General features: G+C 40.6%; 1 protein-coding gene and 1 long non-coding RNA gene across 21 annotated transcripts in view; one reads left to right on the plus strand and one right to left on the minus strand.

Annotated features, from left to right (window-relative positions):
• The window catches only part of FOXP1 (forkhead box P1), a 627,940-nt gene that overhangs the window by 55,766 nt on the left and 554,046 nt on the right, over positions 1–18,128 (plus strand). The window contains exon 1 of one of the 20 annotated variants that reach the window (XM_059879655.1): positions 4,132–4,653. The exons of the other annotated variants lie outside the window; for them this stretch is intronic. The gene's annotated coding sequence lies outside the window, so the exon portion shown is untranslated. Of the gene's footprint in view, positions 1–4,131; positions 4,654–18,128 lie in introns of those variants that run through there. 20 annotated transcript variants of the gene reach the window in all.
• LOC132343537 (uncharacterized) lies at positions 1,456–17,293 on the minus strand. Its single transcript, XR_009492430.1, has 3 exons — positions 16,889–17,293; positions 7,495–7,605; positions 1,456–2,083 (listed from the first exon to the last, which is right to left on the minus strand). It is a non-coding gene; the product is annotated as an uncharacterized lncRNA (long non-coding RNA).

Below are 18,128 nucleotides of genomic sequence, written 5' to 3' on the forward strand. Positions count from 1 at the left end.
GAAGAGACTTGGGCAAGATAATATCCACATGTGTTCTTTCTTTCAGTCTTAGAGGTACTTTCAATCTAAATGTGAAGAGAATATTCTTTCAGCTAGTATGTCCATGAAGTATTGATGCATAATAACAGGCTCTAGTAAATTAAAGATGAAAACTGTAATTTGATTATTAAACTAAAAGCTGAAAGTCACTTCAGCCTACAGCTCAGATCATTAGGCTGAGAGGGAGGAGGACTCATTTCCAACTTATGGAGTCTGATGTTGGGAGCTTTGGTTTTTTATTTCCTTCATATCAGTCACAGAAAAAAACCTCCTGCATTCAAATCTAAGTTATGTCTTATAATTACACCTGGGACAAAGTCTCGCCTTATATGGTATTCTCTTTTAAAACCAGGAATGTTTCTTAGCTCAACCCTACTTGGTTACTCATTTCACAATCACCATTTGTTGGAGATACTTAGGACTGGAAGGCTTTCTTAGAAAACAGCTTATAAAGAGAACTGTCTCATCTGTCTTTTGCACCTCAGCCTCCCACCTTCAGATCAAAATTTTCTTCTTAAATGCTGTAAAATTCTCCATTCCTTTTTCTTTGGGGTGAGCTATCATAGACACTACACATGCTTTTGTAGGTCTGCTTACCCTCTTCCTCTTTTTTTCTTAATCAGGTGGTCAACCCCCATATAATTTTGTTTGTCCAATTTAAGTGTTTCTTCAAATTGTACCCTTTCCATAAATCAGGGTAAATGAGTCTGAGTCACTAACTTCAAATTAATCTGTGACCTCTGTGTTCCCTGACAATATTGGAATGGAATGCCAGCGGTCCACATACTTCGATATTGTGAATAATTTTTGAGGACGTTAGAAGGTCAAACATTATTTATGATTTCTCTGGGTTTGCTTGATGGCAATCACGGCTCTGTAGAAGTCAATCAAGTCTCTTGATAATTCTGTTTAGGCAGTATATAATTAGGTGTTTAAAATTAGTTAGTGTCTGTTTTGCTATGCGTTTCACGTTCTCTTCGGGAAAGCATGTTTACCAGATGACTTTGGGGACATCTTTTACTTCAGCTTTTGCTTTTCCCTTGAGCAGAGAGTTTGAAAGTTAGGGAATTCTTTCTACTTGTATTACCTGTTTGTCAGCAATTTACCAGAGTTGTTTTTATTTAACACTGAACAAGTGCCGCGAGGTGTAAGCACAAACATGTTTTTATAAAGAGAACAAAAAAGAAACCACAACAGTGCCTACATTGTTGGGGATCTGCATTTTTAGGTGTGTGATAATTTTTTTAAAAAGCTACACACAAAGTCCTTTTGCTTTTTTCCCTGGCATCTCAATGTCCTGAAAACACCATAATCTTTCTCTTTGAATGACCCACACTTTGTATCATTTTGGCAGAAGTGCCATCGGCAAATTAAGAAAAGCTGGGACATTGAGCCAGTGAGGATGGCAAGCTATAATTTAAAAGGAAAGGAGTTTATTTGAAATCAAAGTGTAGGCAGTGCAGGATGAACTTGTTTAAAAGTCAGGATAATTTTTGAGTTTTAAACAGCAAGCTTCCCCTGGCCTGCTATGATGGATTCTTTGTCAAAGGATGGACCTCACGTATACAACAGTGTATTTTTTCCCCCTGTTGTGTTTCCTCCCCTGTTGCACGGATTGTCCTCTCATTGGAGAAAACAAACAAAAAATAACTTAATTGTACTGTGGTAAGGCCTTTTTCTCCGTAACCTCAAAGAAAAGGAGCAGAGTGACCTGGAAAGTGGTTACTCTCCACCACTTTCCTGTTATTCAGGCATGGCAATTGATGGGGTTGGACTTGAAGCCAGGTCTGTATAGAGCTTGAGCTCTTGTGCTTTGTTGATGGCTTTGAGCATCATATGTGCTCTTGAGTGAGCTCATCTCGTTGAATCTCCAGCTTGGATGTGGACATTAAGGGTCTACGCTGGTTAAGGATATAATGATGAGGGTCCGTCAGCTTGGGAGGAAATCATCAGAACAGGATTCTTTCTGATCTGCTGGGTGAGAGTGAGCTTCTAGAAGGCAAAGACTGTCTTAATTTTCAACCAGCTGGTCTTCCTCGTGATCCTGGAAAGAATCATTAGCCATTGTTAATTTAATAAATCTTTGCTGGTGTGAAGTTGTCTAGTATCATAAATTGCCTGTTCTGTTCCAATGGGCTGCCCTGGTGTGAAACTGGGATTGTTCACTGTGTAAATGTGCCCAAGGGCTGAAAGCCTGCCTTTGCTCTTGTCGGGCCCTGGCCCCTGTCAACATCAGCCTGGAGAAAGAGGTGCCTTTTAAAAAATTGACCATATTGATCTGCTCATCAGGCCTTGTAGGACTACCTCCCTCCAGAGGGAACTCTTGTGATCCACACAGATGCATGAGTGGGGTGGCTGAGACATAGTGGACGAGGCAGGATACTACCATGGTGTCACATTCAGGGTTTTATATATTGATTGAAATATAAGACTCGAAAATGATTCATTTGCATCTTTCTGCTTTGGATGGAATTCTCTTACTGTATTAATTTATTCTCAATTTTTATACCTCTATATGGCATGTCATTTGTATTTAGACTGTTAATAACTGCACATTTTAGCAAGGGTCATTTGTATCTCTTGACCTAGTTTTCAAGATTTCCTTGGCAGAGAATGTCTACTTTGTCAGCTAAGGGACGGATTTGGGCCTAAATTCTGGATTCTTACTTTGTGTGCATTTTTATGGGTCCTGTTAGTGACCCAAAAGGAAAGGACTGGTCCTGTAGTTAACTCATCATGTGTCATTATCACCCTATATTCAGTACTTGTGTTGACTGACATCAAATACTATCAGTTCTCTCATTGTTTAAAGTAATAGTTTCTTTTAGTACCTGACTTTTTTTTTTTGTAATATTGAGGTATAGTTAATTTACAATGTTGTGTTAGTTTTGAATGTACAGCAGTGTGATTTAGTTACACATATGTGTGTGTATACACACACACACACACACACACACACACACATGTTATTGTTGTTGTTTAGTCAGTAAGTCATATCCAACTCTTGTGACCCCATGGACTATAGCCCACTAGGCTCCTCTGTCCATAGGATTTTCCAGGCAATAATACTGGAGTGGGTTGCCATTTATATATTTATATTCCTTTTCAGATTCTTGCCAATTATAGGTTATTCCAAGATACTGAATATAGTTCCCTGTGCTATACAATAGGTCTTTGTTTATCTGTTTATCAGTGGTATGTATCTGTTAATCCCAGACTTCTCATTTATCTCTTCCCCTCTCATCCCCTTTGGTAATGATGTTTGTTTTTTACTTCTGTATTTCTGTTTTGTAAATAAGTTCATTTGTATCATTTTTTTCCTGAGATTGCTTGTATAATTGATGTCATATATTTGTCTTTGTCTGACTTAATATGATCATCTCTGGGTCCATTCATGTTGCTGTAAATGGCGTTATTCCATTCTTTTTTATAGCTAAATAATATTTCATTTTGTGTGTGTGTGTATGTGTGTGTGTGTGTATATATATGTATAAAATCCCATATTCTTTTTTTAAAGTAAATCATTTTATATTGAAAGGAAGCTGCATTTATTATTGTAATGAGAAAATCATCACTTGCCATAAGTAGAAGGTGCTGATAGAAATAGAAGGGCCTCAGCAGGATGAAGTGGTTGGAGATGGAAGGAGGATGATGGTGACACCCTCATGTTCCCATCATTTTGTGAAGTGAGACTTTGTCCCGCTTATGTGCCAGGATTTTCAAAAGTGATGGTATGTGAGAATCATGTGGAAGTTTTATAGTAATATGATTTCCTAGGACCACAGAATAAGGACCTGAAATCTTTAATGTTTTTAAAATTTTCTCTGTCACTGGAAGGTTTTTTTTTTCCCTTGCATTAACAAAAGTTAGGATTTTTCTTAAATAGGTTACCCCTGTTTCATACTGGTCGATATTTTCCATTGCTGTTTCTAGCCATGGCAGGATAAGGTGTTTCATTGAACACTGATGTTTCTTTTTATTCCTAAAGCTATTTTTTTCCGCCCCAGTTTTGGCGAAATTATGTATCACTTGTGATAATTCATTTTAAAAATTCCTGAGCTGTGTGGCGTACTTTCATGAAAATTCATTTAGATAAAATTAGATATTATTGTTTAATGAGGTGGCATTTCAATTTAGACCTTGCATCAGGCATATACCAAGAGTTTTTTATGGAAGAGTTAGGTTCATTTGAGTAATAAAGGCTGAATCATGGGGGCTTTAATTCTTAATCGCTGTGAGGATTGTTATCCGTGGGATGTGAGCTGTCTTAGTGGTATTCAATCAAGTGTCCACTTAGCCATGACTGGAAGTAATTGCTCCCAAGTGGGCCGCACGGTGACCTGTTAATACTCGTTCTGACCCTGTGACCTTGTCTGCCCCATTGTTTAGGATTTTATAGCAGGCGAGTCTGCATTTCTGTGGGGTCAAGTAGATATCTCGAGGTCAAACATTTTCTGATTACTGCCTCGTCCACACTGTAAGTCAGCCAGAAGCTGTTGGCGTTGCTAATAGTCATTGCTTTGTAGCGGGACATGAACAGTTTGAAAATTGTCTTCCCAGTCTGCATGTAAACAGTTTAATATTTTACGGAAAGAAGTTCATCTTGTAAATTAGGTATGAATAATACATTTGTAATTACTCCTTGTGTCTTTAAACACTTGTGTCTTAATTGGCTTGCCTTTTTTTTTTTTTTTTTTAATGTATTTGCATTTGCTAGCAAGTTAAAATTAACTCTTGTTAGAGACCCAGTGAAGTTACGACAGTGCACACCAGGCCTTCTCTGGTCCAATCAAGACTTAAAACTTGAGGGAGTTTTTTCATGCACCTGTGAGGCCATTCATTCTGTTTTTGAACCATTTGTTTTTGTTTGAACTGCTGCTGCTGCTGCTAAGTTGCTTCAGTCGTGTCCGACTCTGTGCGACCCCATAGACGGCGGCCCACCAGGCTCCCCTGTTCCTGGGATTCTCCAGGCAAGAACACTGGAGTGGGTTGCCCTTTCCTTCTCCAGTGCATAAAAGTGAAAAGCGAAAGTGAAGTCGCTCAGTTGTGTCCGACTTCTAGCGACCCCATGGACTGCAACCTACCAGGCTCCTCCGTCCATGGGATTTTCCAGGCTAGAATACTGGAGTGGGTTGCCATTGCCTTCGTCACTTGAAATTGCTTTGTGTTTTTTTTCCCCTTTGTTGTTTTATGACACAATGTTATTTTGTGCTGCTGTTTGTTGATTGGCAACATAATTAAAATTTTCCCAAAAGTTACATGACACTTCTTCTATGTCTATGATGAGTTAAGGAATCTAAGCTACCAGTCTCTCAGTTTTGTGGCTGATGCTTGCTGTTGTGCCCGCCCTCCAGATTGGCAGAATCTTTAGGGGTGAGAGAAGGAGTTAAGCTTGAAAGGTAATCTGGTCCAACTTGACTCACAGTTCAGTCACATCTGAGTCATTTCAGGGCCTGCTATTAGTGTTATCTTTACCTTATTTCTTTAGCTTGTTGTTGAACCATTCATGTTGTAGAATTTCTACAAGTGTTTATGTGGAAAAGTATAACCAGGAAAAACAGAGGAAAACATACAATCAGAAAAGTTGGCAGGTCGTGAATTTAGAATGTCACCTAATGTGACTCTGGATATCACCTCAAAATAAAATACTCATCTTAAGAAGGATTAAGTGACACTTCCTATTGTATTGAATGTATGAAAGTGACAATGAAGTCACTCAGTCGTGTCCGACTCTTTGGGACCCCATGGACTGTAGTCTATCAGGCTCCTCTGTCCATGGGATTTTCCAGGCAATAGTTCTTGCCTGGAGAATCCCAGGGACGGGAAGCCTGGTGGGCTGCCATCTATGGGGTCGCACAGAGTCGGACACGACTGAAGCAACTTAGCAGCAGCAGCAGCAGTACTGGAGTGGCTTGCCATTTCCTTCTCCAGGGTATCTTCCCGACCCAGGGATTGAGCCCGGATCTCCCTCATTGTAGACAGACGCTTTACCGTCTGAGCCACCAGGGAAGTCCCAGTGGAATGTATAACTGAAAGTGATTTCTTAGCATTGTGGCTGCTGCTTATTAATCTCAAGTTAAGATATTTGCCTATAGCTTGGGTTAAGAGAGCAGTCTTACATTGCAAAAAAATTTCAGGACTATTGTTTCTCTTAGATGTATATAAATTGGTTCTCTCTGCATTGCAGCTATCTGTGCTGTTGTGTTTAAACTTTCTTTTTGGGCCGGTTTGTGAATTAAAGACATTGTCATTAAACACCAGATGAAAAGGATGGCTCCTTTGTCCAAAAAATGTGTACCCTCCTTGGCTTAATATGAAAACATTTATTTTGCTAGTTTGGAAAAGGTTAGTAAATTCCCAAAGATACATGTACAGAGGACTGGGTGAATACACTGAGAAGCAGTCCCCGAAACTCCGTGCTGCAGTACCCTGGGCTGCAGACTTTCAGGGGCTGCTGAAGGGAAGCACAGGGGAGCGCAGCATCGTGGGACACTGTGCAGACCCCTTGGTTATTTCCGGTTTCGTTGTTAGATTGTCTTATGTTCCCTTTGATAGTACGTATTTTTGCATAGCCGAGTTTTTGACACTTGCCATGATAAGGAGCAGTGAACCATTCGAAAAACCCACATGGAACAGAAAACGATGGTGGCAGCGTCCAAGCTGATTTCAAGGTTTGAGGAACTGTGCAGTGTGCAATGGGTGCTTGTATCCCATTAGTAAGTATCGTATTGTTTAAGAATGAAATAAAAATACTTTTCCTTTTGATTTTTTCCCCCGAATAGGTACTGAGTTGTTAAGTCTAATAATAACTTCTTGGACCTAACTACTTAATAAATGGAACTGTTAGGTGTTTCCTTGCCCTGGGTTGGGGAGGTGGGGAGAAGAGGAATACCATGAAAAACTTCCTAAACACTAAGTGCCATTAAGTCAGAACATATGAGAACTCTGGCATTGACACAAGAAATATATCTGTCTTAAAAATGAAAAAGTAGATGTGGTAGGCAGTTTGGAAAATGTAAATTAGCTAAACAGAGAAAATAAAAACTGGCCTTGATTTGCTGCCTAGAGATATAGACTCAATTATTTTGGTGAAAATTTTTTTTTCTTGGCTTGCAAGTATCAGAACCCAGAACCAGTTAATTTAAGATAAAAGAACATTTATTTGAGTGATAAAAAGGTATCCCATGCAACCCAAATGCACAAATGGTTGAGAACTAAGATCTAGAATGCTTGTCCACTATAATTCCTCTAGTCCTGTATTTTTTTCCTGCAAAAATTATTTTATATTTTTAAATGAAACTTTGTTTTGGCAGAAAGTAGAATCCAGTTTGGAACAATTTCCTAAGTTCCTCTCTCACACCTACTCAATTTGAAGTGCCCAGATTTCAGCTATTTTGGGTCTCTCCTCCGTATTCCCCACACCACTCCAGCCGGGTATTGGATTAGTAGAAATACCTGTGGTAGATACACTTTGTCTCCTTCACTGTCCGCTGGCTCTGGTCTTAATCACTCAAGGTAGAGAATGAAGGATGCTAGTCATTCTCCTTTGTTACCTCCCTTCCGTACCTGGTGGGAAAAAGGAAGGGGTGTGGTCAACGGTGGAATCATCCCAAAGTGGCCTGCATAAGTAAGCGTAGCTCTTGGTGTGGTGTGGTGGCCATTCTGAAGTCACTGCTCAAAGGATCACTCTTTGCCCGGCATTCCCGCTTTCCTTTCTCCTTCACAGTGGAACAGTGGAAATGTATTGTCTCACAGTCCTGCAGGCCCGAAGGGTGAGATGAAGGTGTTGGTTTAGTTGGTTTCTTCTGAGGACTGTGACTCTGTGGGAGACCTGGGTTCGATCCCTGGTTCGGGAAGATCCTCTGGAGAAGGAAATGGCACCCCACTCCAGTACTCTTGCCTGAAAAATCCCATGGACGGAGGAGCCTGGTAGGCTACAGTCCATAGGGTTGCATAGAGTCGGACACGACTGAGCGACTGCTCTCTCTCGTGTGGCTTCTGGTGGTTTGTTGGCAGTGATTGCCATTAGTTGGCTTGTAGAAGCATCACCTGGTGTCCTCCTGCATCTTCACGTGGTGCTCTTACTATGTGCGTGTGTGTGCTCACATGTCCTGTTCTTAAAAGGGCACCCGTCCTATTGGATTAGGAACCCCCTCCACTCTAGTATGACCTCATGTTGGCTAATTACATCTGCAGTGACCCTGCTGCCATGTAAGGTCACATTCTGAGCCACCTTCTCTTTCTGTATAACACATATAGTTGAATATAGGAAAATTAAATATGCAAGCACTGTGACCCTTTAGAATATTCTGGAGAAGAATGCAAAACCCATGGGAATTTGAAAGGAAAACCATGCCAGCATCTCTCTTGCTTTACGGAAGGCCTCATCCTGCATGCCACCGTCGTATCCTCCCTTTGTGCAAATGTCAGATAGGAACATGTACAGTGGATGAGCCCAAGTCATGGGTCATATTTTTTTCTTTCTATATGACGTCAATGCACAGCATTTTGATGAATTTATACCAGGACATGGAATGATTGACAGGGGGTGGTGCTAGCCCAGAAGGATTCTGGGTCATGATAGCCATCTTGCTGCTGCCACCTGCTCTCTTTAAGACACTGTATATAACCTGTATTTAACCTTGACAACCAATCTGGGCCATGCCCAGTGCCTTTTCCATCTTGGGGATGAGGGTGCTGAGGATCAGGCCAGTCGTTTGCCTTGCTCAGGGTCATGTAGCAAATTTAGGATTGAAACTCAAGCTTTTCAGATCTAGAGTCTGTTTTCTTTCTGTCTCTTTGTCTCTGGCTTATTAAGTACCCCAGTTTTTTAGCCTCTCTTGGAAAACAGCATCACAGGAAAAGTAGTCTGGTGGTGTTTCCTGTCTTTCAGGTCTGTCTGTCTTTCTTTAAACAGAGTAGAGTTTACCCTGAGAAATACGAATATTCTGAAAAAAGAAGTTTCTCTGGATTGGATGGATGTGCCAGCATGGACAGACGAGCCTGGGCACCTTTGCCCCCCCTTGTTGGACAGCTGCCCACCGGGAGCTCAGCGTTTCTGGTGCCAGTGTCTCTCTTGGATTTCTTGCCAGGCTCAAGGGTTTGCTTTTGCAATTGCTGGTGCATGGTGTTTGGGATGTTTGTGGGTGGCTGTTTTTTATTTGTGTTTTGTTATCTGCCCTTTGTAGTAGTACCTCTGGCATCATTTCTTGCTGCTCAGATGTTCTGTGGCTTTCAAGCAGGGAGACTTGAAAAATGTACCACGTCAGAGGGCTTTATAAGAAGTTTGGAGTCTTGGAACCAAGGCCAAGCTTATTAGGGGCCATGAGTGACATGTCACTGTAGCCTCTGGGCCTGTGTGAGTGTAATTCTCTCTGCCTAGAAGGGGGTTAGAGACTTGGCAGTGGATGGTGCAAGCAGACAGGTGAAAGGGCTCTGTTGAGGTGTTCAACCTCTCACCACTTTGTTGCTGTAAGAGAAATGTTAGCTGGATTCAAGTGGTCAGATTGCATTTCCTTGTATCTTCTAAAGAAATAAGTTGAATAGACAGTGTCTAGTCTTGATTATTAAAAGTTGGAATAAAACAGAGCTGATCTAGTCTGCCCAAGGCAAGCACGTCTTTGGCCCACCTTGGGCTCTCAGGTCATTGATTCACACTTCCAGGCCCCTGGTCCCTAACCACCGTTTTTGTTTGTTTGTTCCACATGACAGTTTGAGGGAAGTAACTGTCTCTGATGTGGTCTGTCCATTACTTCCCATTTCAGTTAGGAGCCTTAGTATGCTGCTGCCCACCTCCACCCACCCTGACCTTGCATTTATTTCCCTGCATTTCCATTGTTTTTGTCCTTCTGTGTCATCCTCCTCGTCCTGTGACTCTTCCTTATGATATCCACCTGTTGGCCTGGACACATGCATGGACACTGAGTGATCACTGGGGATCTTTGATGCAATTTGGGGGGATGCGGGCAGGGTGGGAAATGGTCCTCATTTCTCCCTTGGCATGTTTCTCTCTCTGTTCTCATTTGCATGCATTCTGCTTGGTGTGGGTGGCAGAGTCAGGTCATCTCTTTGCTCTCAGATGGCAACTGTCATTGTTGATTATGCCTTGCAACTTTACCTGAGTTGCTTTAGAGAAAAAAATAATAAATGTCACAGAAATTTCAATTGACTTGTCAGTGCTAACCTGTTTTGATTCATGGAAGCTAAGTAGAGACACAAGACAGACAGGTTTCTGATACACACTGTTCTCAGCATTCGGGGGATGCCTGGCTTACTCATCCCTGTGCTAGAACATTTTAGATTTGAAGCCATTTTCTCAAGGGCAGTCTCACGCTGACATTTTTAGACCACATGGAATAGCATTTTGTTGCCGTACTGGGAAATGTGGGGGGGAAGGCCCCTTTATATCCATGTAAAAATGTCCTCAAATCTAACCTTAGTGACAGACGGGGACGATTTTTAATGAGCCGCCAAGAGGTTTGCCTCTGATATAATCCTGCAAGGATTCCTGTGGAGTTACATAAGATGGGCTTTCCCTCCTATTTGGAATGAGAACATTTAAAGGGGTCAGCCAGTTTCATGCTGGGAAGTCAGTCTGCACATATGCTAAGAAATGGATATATATTTTTCAAAAATGTGAACTCTTTTCCGTCATTGAAAAGGAATGTAAAATGATCTATTTTTCAAAAAGGTGTAGAAATTGATGAGGCAAACAGAAGTCTATGAGTGGTTCCTTTATGGGTTAGCAGAGAATATGTTCTGTGTTTCAGACACTCGTAATAAGATGAAGAAATGTCCCAAGGTGACTGGGGAGGCGTATGGAGTTAATCGGGAATGGTGTGTGTGTTGGGGGAGGCTTGCACATGTGCTTCTCCCCTTCTTTCTTCCTGTCTGTCTGTCTGCATTTTTCTCTTTCTGCTCTGTTTTGCTTTTCCTGTATTGGTTGGAGATGTTTATCTGGTTTTAATGTTACACTGGAAGGCGGTCTGGTTACCTACCTGGCTCTTAGAAAACTGAATCTTAGAAATATTTTGACATGTGTTTGTTGCATCTACTACAGACTCCTTCATGGAAAACATTGTATTCAGCAGGGCCTGGCTACTGCACTTGTGGGAAAGTATTTTGGACCCTAGAGAGGATAGAACATTTGCTTATATTTCACAGCAGAGCTGGTCAGCACCCTTATAGGAATTTAGCAGCAAATGCACATTTTGTGATGTATTTATCCCACTGTGTCATTCTTGATTTTATGAGTTGTGGAGGAATTGGGCTTTGGACTGGTTTCTTTGAGGCATCCTAAAGACTGAGTCTTTAATTTTTTAAGCCAAAGACTAGAATTAAAGTTACCCCAAATTAGATAAATATAAGGGTCTATTGCTTGAAATCAGAGAAACTGTGGGAAAATGATAATGAAGAACTCAAGAAGGAGGGCTGAATGAGTAGAGATGGGCTTCTGTTAAAACAAAGTTCACAGCTTCTCAGGAAAATTTGGATTCTAGTTGTCACAAAGTGAGGAGGCTCTTAAGACCTGGCATCAGACATAGGAGGAGATTTAGAAAGTTAGGTTGTTGGTCTGCATGGCAGAGAATAAGGCTGAAATGTGATAGTTAAAGCTGTACGGCTTTTCTGTGGTGCTGCACTGTGGGACACGAGCTGTCTCTCTTGGTGTCCCTGGCCTTCTGCACATGCCCACCTCTCTGTCTGTCGGTCACTCTGTTACCCTGTATCACATCACTACCTTCATAGATGCAGAACCGCTGCCAGTTCTTCCTCCCCAAGTTGTATCCCTCACTGCTTTCCATAGAGCTCAGTGTTGAGTGTAAGCTTGATAAATGTTGGTGGAACTGATAATGAGGTCCTATAGGTATATTAGCTAGTGATGCTAGCTGCTATAACAAATAACCCCACACATGGATAGTGGCTCAAACCCAAAAGATGTTCTTCTGTTCACTGACAGGGCTTCTCTTCCAAGCACTGATTCAGGTACCCTTTCTCCTTCCATCTATGACTCTGCCATCTTCTACCTGTGGTTTAAAAGTTTGGCAGCTTAAAAAAAAAGAAAAAGAAAAGTGGAAAAAAAAGCAAAGAGGATCACTTAAATGAAAATTTTATGCACTGGCCCTGAAAGTAATATACAGTGAGCAAATATTCTATTTAGACAAATGAAAAACATTCAAAAAAGGGGAGAAAAGAGCCCGAGAGGAATCCTTTATAAATCTATGTTCTCTTGTAGAGCTAGTCTATAATTACCTGGAAAGCAGGGATCCTGTTTTCTATACATTCTTTTCTTTCATGGCATTAGCGTATTTCTAAACAAGTAAAGGTGGGGAGATATTTTTCTTGACGACCTTGAGTTTGAGTTTTCCCATGTGTAGAAGAATTCTGTTTGCCTTGCAAGGGTAGAAATCTGGAGTCAGGGAATCACTGCTGCTGGGATCTGATGAGATCATTGAATCCAGCTGGCTGTTTGTATTAATTTCTTAGATGCATGTAGCAATATAAAATGTCCAGCAAGATTTGGTCTTATTTCCCCAAGTATTTGTTGGTTAAAAGAGAGTAAGTTGAGAGTTTTTCAGTGGGGAGAGTTGTTTACTCTAATGTGCCACTGTACCAGTTTTAAAATTATGTAAGTTACTGGTGTGCAATATAATATAATGATTTGTAAGTAAATGTCAAAGTTTATACTCCATTTGTAGTTACTGTAAAATATTGGCTGTATTATCCTTGTTGTACAATAGGTGGTTGTCACTTAGTTTATACCTAACAGTTTGCACCTTTTAACCCCCTGCCTGTACTGCCTCTTCCCTCTCTCCATGGGCACCACTGGTTAGTTCCATAGATTTGTGAGTCTGCTGCTTTTTTGTTACATTCACTAATTACTGTATATTTTAGATTCCACGTGTATTATCCTCCCGTATTTGTCTTAGTCTGTCTTACTTTACTTACCATAATGCCCCCCAACTCCTTAGATATTGCTGCAAATGCCAATATTTAATTCTTTTGGAAGACTGAGTAGTATTCTATTATATATTTGTACCATATCTTCTTTATACATTTATCTGTTGCTGGACAGTTAGCTTGCTTCCATATCTTGGCAATTGTAAATAATGCTGTCATGAACATAGAGGTGAGTGTATCTTTTTGAATTAGTTTTCTTTTTATGTATAACTGGGAATGGAATTGCTGGATCATGTGGTAGTTCTATGGAGAAGGCAATGGCGCCCCACTCCAGTACTCTTGCCTGGAAAACCCCACGGACAGAGGAACCTGGAAGGCTGCAGTCCATGGGGTCGCTAAGAGTCGGACATGACTGAGCGACTTCACTTTCACTTTTCACTTTCATGCATTGGAGAAGGCAATGACAACCCACTCCAGTGTTTTTGCCTGGAGAATCCCAGGGGCAGGAGAGCCTGGTGGGCTGCCGTCTCTGGGGTCACAAAGAGTCGGACACGACTGAAGTGACTTAGCAGCAGTAGCAGCAGCAGTGGTAGTTCTATAGGTACATGTGAAAGAATGAAATTAGAATATTCTCTAATATCATATACAAAAATGAATTCAAAGTGAGGTAAAGACTTAAATGTAAGGCCAGATACCATAAATCTTTTAGAGAAAAACATAGGCAAAGAACACTCTTTGACATAATCAAAACAATTTTGTTTTGGATCCATCCCTTGAAAGAAAGCAAAAGCAAAAATAAACAAATAGTACCTAGTTAAACTTAAAAGGTTCCGCACAACAAAAGAAACCATCAACAAACCAAAAAGATAACCCACTGAATGGGAGAAAATATTTGCAAATGATATGACAGATAATGGGTTAATATAAAAAATATATAAACAGCTCATACAACTCAACATCAGAAAAACAAAAAACCCAATTAAAACATGGACAGAATACCTGAATGTACCATTTCTTAAATAGCTAGTTATTGATTGGATTTGAAAATTTGAGGTACCATCCAGTGCACTTAATGTATTTCTAGGAAAAATGTTAGAGAGCTAATATTGTCCCTTATATACCAGAAGATTGTGATAGAAGATGAAACAATCACTCTGTAGTTAATGGTGGCTTCCAACACTTTGCTTAATAGCTCCTTTTTATATTTGCAATAACTCACTACAACTCTCTGCCCATTTTACAGTTGAGGAAACTGAGTCCAAGAGTGGTTAGTTAGCTTATTCAGCATAACTTAGCTAAGTAAGTGGACGATCTTAAAGTAGGAGCAGGCAGCCTGCTAATAAGCCAGTATTTCATCTCTCTGATATGAGCAACATCAAACTTAAGAGAGAAGCAATATTATCAGCTCAATGTTTCTAGAATGCTGGCCATTCTCTGGGAATGATCGGATGAAAAGTCTTGATTCGGATTGGCCAGGTTGCTCTGGCGGTTGTAAAATAAACATTATTTTGCTGACAATTATTATAATAGACATTTCCCTGACAGTTAATAAAGTGGTATAGATACTACTTGATAATATGATCCCAGTTGCCAATTTGGCTGCTAAACTCAGGAAACCCCTGGGCAATGGTAGACAAATGCATTCTTGCGTTGTTACTTATTTAACTCATGTCACACATGACTAGACAGCATTTCCATCATTTGAAAGCATTTGGTTATTGCCCTCTTGTTGATGCCGTGAGTCTATAAGGACTTGGACTTCAGATGGATTGTGATTGTCAGCTGTGTTTTGCACAGCCAGGTCTATTTTTTTTTTTTTGTACTTCACCTTCAGGGTAGGCTAATATTTTTAGCCAGAGTAAGACACAATATTTTGATCCTCTTTTTTTGACTTCTTAAAGCTCTGTATTGAAAATGGATTATTTTCTAAGTACTAACTAGCGTGGCTGACCTCATTTCCAAATTGGGAAGCCATTTTTTCTCATGCCAATACTGCAGCTATTTGAAATTCACAAGGGGTAAAACAGAAAGCACCTAGTCCATTCTGACATGCAAGCCACACTGGTACGTGCTTTGCAAATATTTGTTGAATGACTAAATGAAACAAGTATGTGAAGAGAAGAATGCATCTCATTCTGGTTAATTTGTTCTGTAAAAAATAATATATTTCAGGAGTGAGGTTAGGATGCAAGTGTGAGTTCATTTTTCTTTTGATATAATTTCAAACTTCTAAGTTTAAATGAGGAATTTCCATGTACTCTTTAGCTAGATCACCAGTTATTTACACTAAGCTCTATTTGTTTATCATTTTCTTCCTCTTTTTCTCAGATAGACATTCACACACACACATACACTTTGTATGTTTGCACATAATTTTCCTAAATCATTTGAAAGCAAGCTTGAAACCTCAGACACCTTTGCCATAAAATACTTCAGTGAGTATTTCCTAACAAAGATGCTCTCTTACACTGCTATACTTTATCGTATCAGGAGGCTTAACATTGATACAAGACTGTTGTCTAATTTTGTGACTGTGGCAATAAAGTCTTTGTTAATTATTTTACCCAGTCCAGGATCCTGTCCAAGATCATACATTGCATTTAGTTGTCATGTCTCTTTTATAAATCTGTATTTAATGAAGATTTGATTAGACAAAACCCATGATATTAATAGAATCTCAAATGAACTATACTGGTCATCCTTCTAATCCAGGCTTGGCTGCAGACAGAGTTACTTCTAAATATTGGAGACACAAGGTATTCTGATCCCTTGTTCCTTCCTTTCAAAGATGAGGGTTTTTGTTTTGTTTTTTTGTCGTCATTGTTTTGGCAACTTTCCTTTATAATATATCCATGGATCTCACTACCCTAGTAGGAGAAAATATTTTTCCTTATGTTGAATCAGTACATTATATAGGAATTACATGAAACATGGTTCTCTTCACAGTGTTATATCCTTGTGTTACTGTTTTTCTCTTCTGTAGCCTCCCAGCACAAAAGTCCCCCTTTCTCCACTTTCTTCCTCTTCCTCCTCCTCTCTAGACTTCTTTAATTTCACAGCGGGACGTTGCAGTAATGTTAGATTGGCTCTGGCAAAGGCATTTTGATGACCCCTGTCTCCAGTCATTATAGTAACTAATAAAAGCTTGCAAACGACTGTTACTCTGTAAGCGTGATTCCAGTGACTTGCGGCCAGTTCAGCTGTATAAATATGGAGAGTTTTTTTGCCATGTAACTTTTGATCACAGGGAAATGTATATACCATTCCGTTGAATGTTTCTTTTAAATTTAATCACGTCTGAGTGTAAAATAACAAGCAGAAATAAAATGGCATTGTAAATGTGAGCTTAAGATTCAGAAAGAATGGACCAATTCGTCTGCATAAAAGCATCCTCTACCATGTCCTGCAGAGCATTCTGGGTAAATTCAGAAGGCAGGGGATGGGTGGCATGAAAAGCAAGCCCTTGTTTAAGTATTCAACTGAAAGGCTGAATCACAGGCCTGATATTCTAGAGGGACTAGAGATGCCAACTTGGACCAGAGAATGATGTTTTTCCTAACATTCATGAACTGAACTTACTGAGTTAACATTTGAACCTCCATAGCATGATAATCTTTATGTTATTGAATTAAAATTTTGGCTTCTAGAAAAAAGTCATTTATATATATATATATATATATATATATATATATATATATTTTTTTTTTTTTTTTTTTTTTTTTTTCCTAAGTTGCCTGCTGTGGATCTAATTAATTATCACTGAGTTATACTTTTACATGTTTGAGCTGCGTTTTTCTTGTCCTTGAGCTGGGCATCTCGTAAGCACTGGAGTGTGGAGCTTTGGAGGAAGGGTGGGAGATGGCTGGCTGTTGGTCTTTCCTGGAGGTGATGTAAGGGAGAGGAATTCCGAGGCTGTGACTAGGCCAGTGGCCAAAGGAGTCAAGTTGCTTACCTGGGTCTGCTCCGCATACAGGAGGCAGTGCTGTGATGTCTGTGCCAGGGCTTGCTGAGTGTGGATGTGTCTGTCTACTTTTCCTCCTCGCCTCTGGGAGACAGAGACACCACACCCTTCCTTTCAGGAGAGCAGATCTTCTCAGGGGGTCCCCGCCCCTGGCTTCTTTCCCCTATTCAGTTACTTGAACAACAAACACTTATGAAGTGCCTGTTTTGTATCTGGCAGTATTATAGGAGTGTGGGAAAAATTAATGAACAAACAAATTCCCACCCCTGTGGATGCTCATATTCTGGAGGGAGACAGGGATGCAGTTGGGGTGGGGACACATGATGTAATAAGCATATTATGTAGTATGTTAGAAGGTGCATGCAGGGGAAGGAAAAGTAGGGTGATGAGGATTGGCGGTGCTAGAGGGTGGGAGTGGGTTGTCCTTTTAGATAGACTGGTTGGGTAGGTCTCTTTAAAGGTTCTGTTTGAGCAAAGACTTGAAGGAGGGAAGGGAGTTAGTCCTGTAAAAGATTCCAGGCAGAGGCAACAGTTAATGCAAAAGCCCTTTGGTGCAGGGCATACCCTGCATGATTGAGGCATATTCAGGAGGTGGACGTGACTGGGGGTGGTGAACCAGGGGAAATGTGGTGGGAAATAAAGGATTTACCTCATACTTGAGTAGCCTGATGCCATTGGAGGTATTGACTTGACTTAAATTTTAAAGGATCCCTGTTGGTGCTGTGTTGAGAATAGATCATGGGCGGGGTGGAGGTGGGGGTAGTGGAAGAGCAAGCAGACATGTTAGGAAGGTGTGTAAGGAATCCAGGGGAGATGTGATGGTGGCCGTGACCAGGAAGTTGGGAGTGAAAGAGAGGAGCAGTGGTTAGATTTGAGATCTGTTTTGAAGGCAGCTTCCACAGAATTACCTAAGGGAATAGATTTGAGATTTGAGACAAACGTATGAGTCAGGATTGACAAAAAGACCATTAATTAGCCTGAGTGGGACTGAAGGATGTAATGACCATAAATTGTGAGGGGGAAGGATGTGTGTGGAGCCTGTTTCAGAAGGAATATTAAGTTCTATACTTTTTGAGTCTTAAGCTGTCTAGACATCCCAGAGGACATGCCATGAAGGCAGATAGGTACCCATGTCTGCAGTTGAGGACAGAGATGTGGGCTGGCCTGGGAGCCTGAGAGAGCTGGAAGTGCCTGGTAACTGTTGCCAGGGCTGATTATTTTTACATTGTCC

This window comes from Bos taurus, chromosome 22, assembly GCF_002263795.3.
Source record: "Bos taurus isolate L1 Dominette 01449 registration number 42190680 breed Hereford chromosome 22, ARS-UCD2.0, whole genome shotgun sequence".
In the NCBI taxonomy this organism is placed as follows: Eukaryota; Metazoa; Chordata; class Mammalia; order Artiodactyla; family Bovidae; genus Bos; species Bos taurus.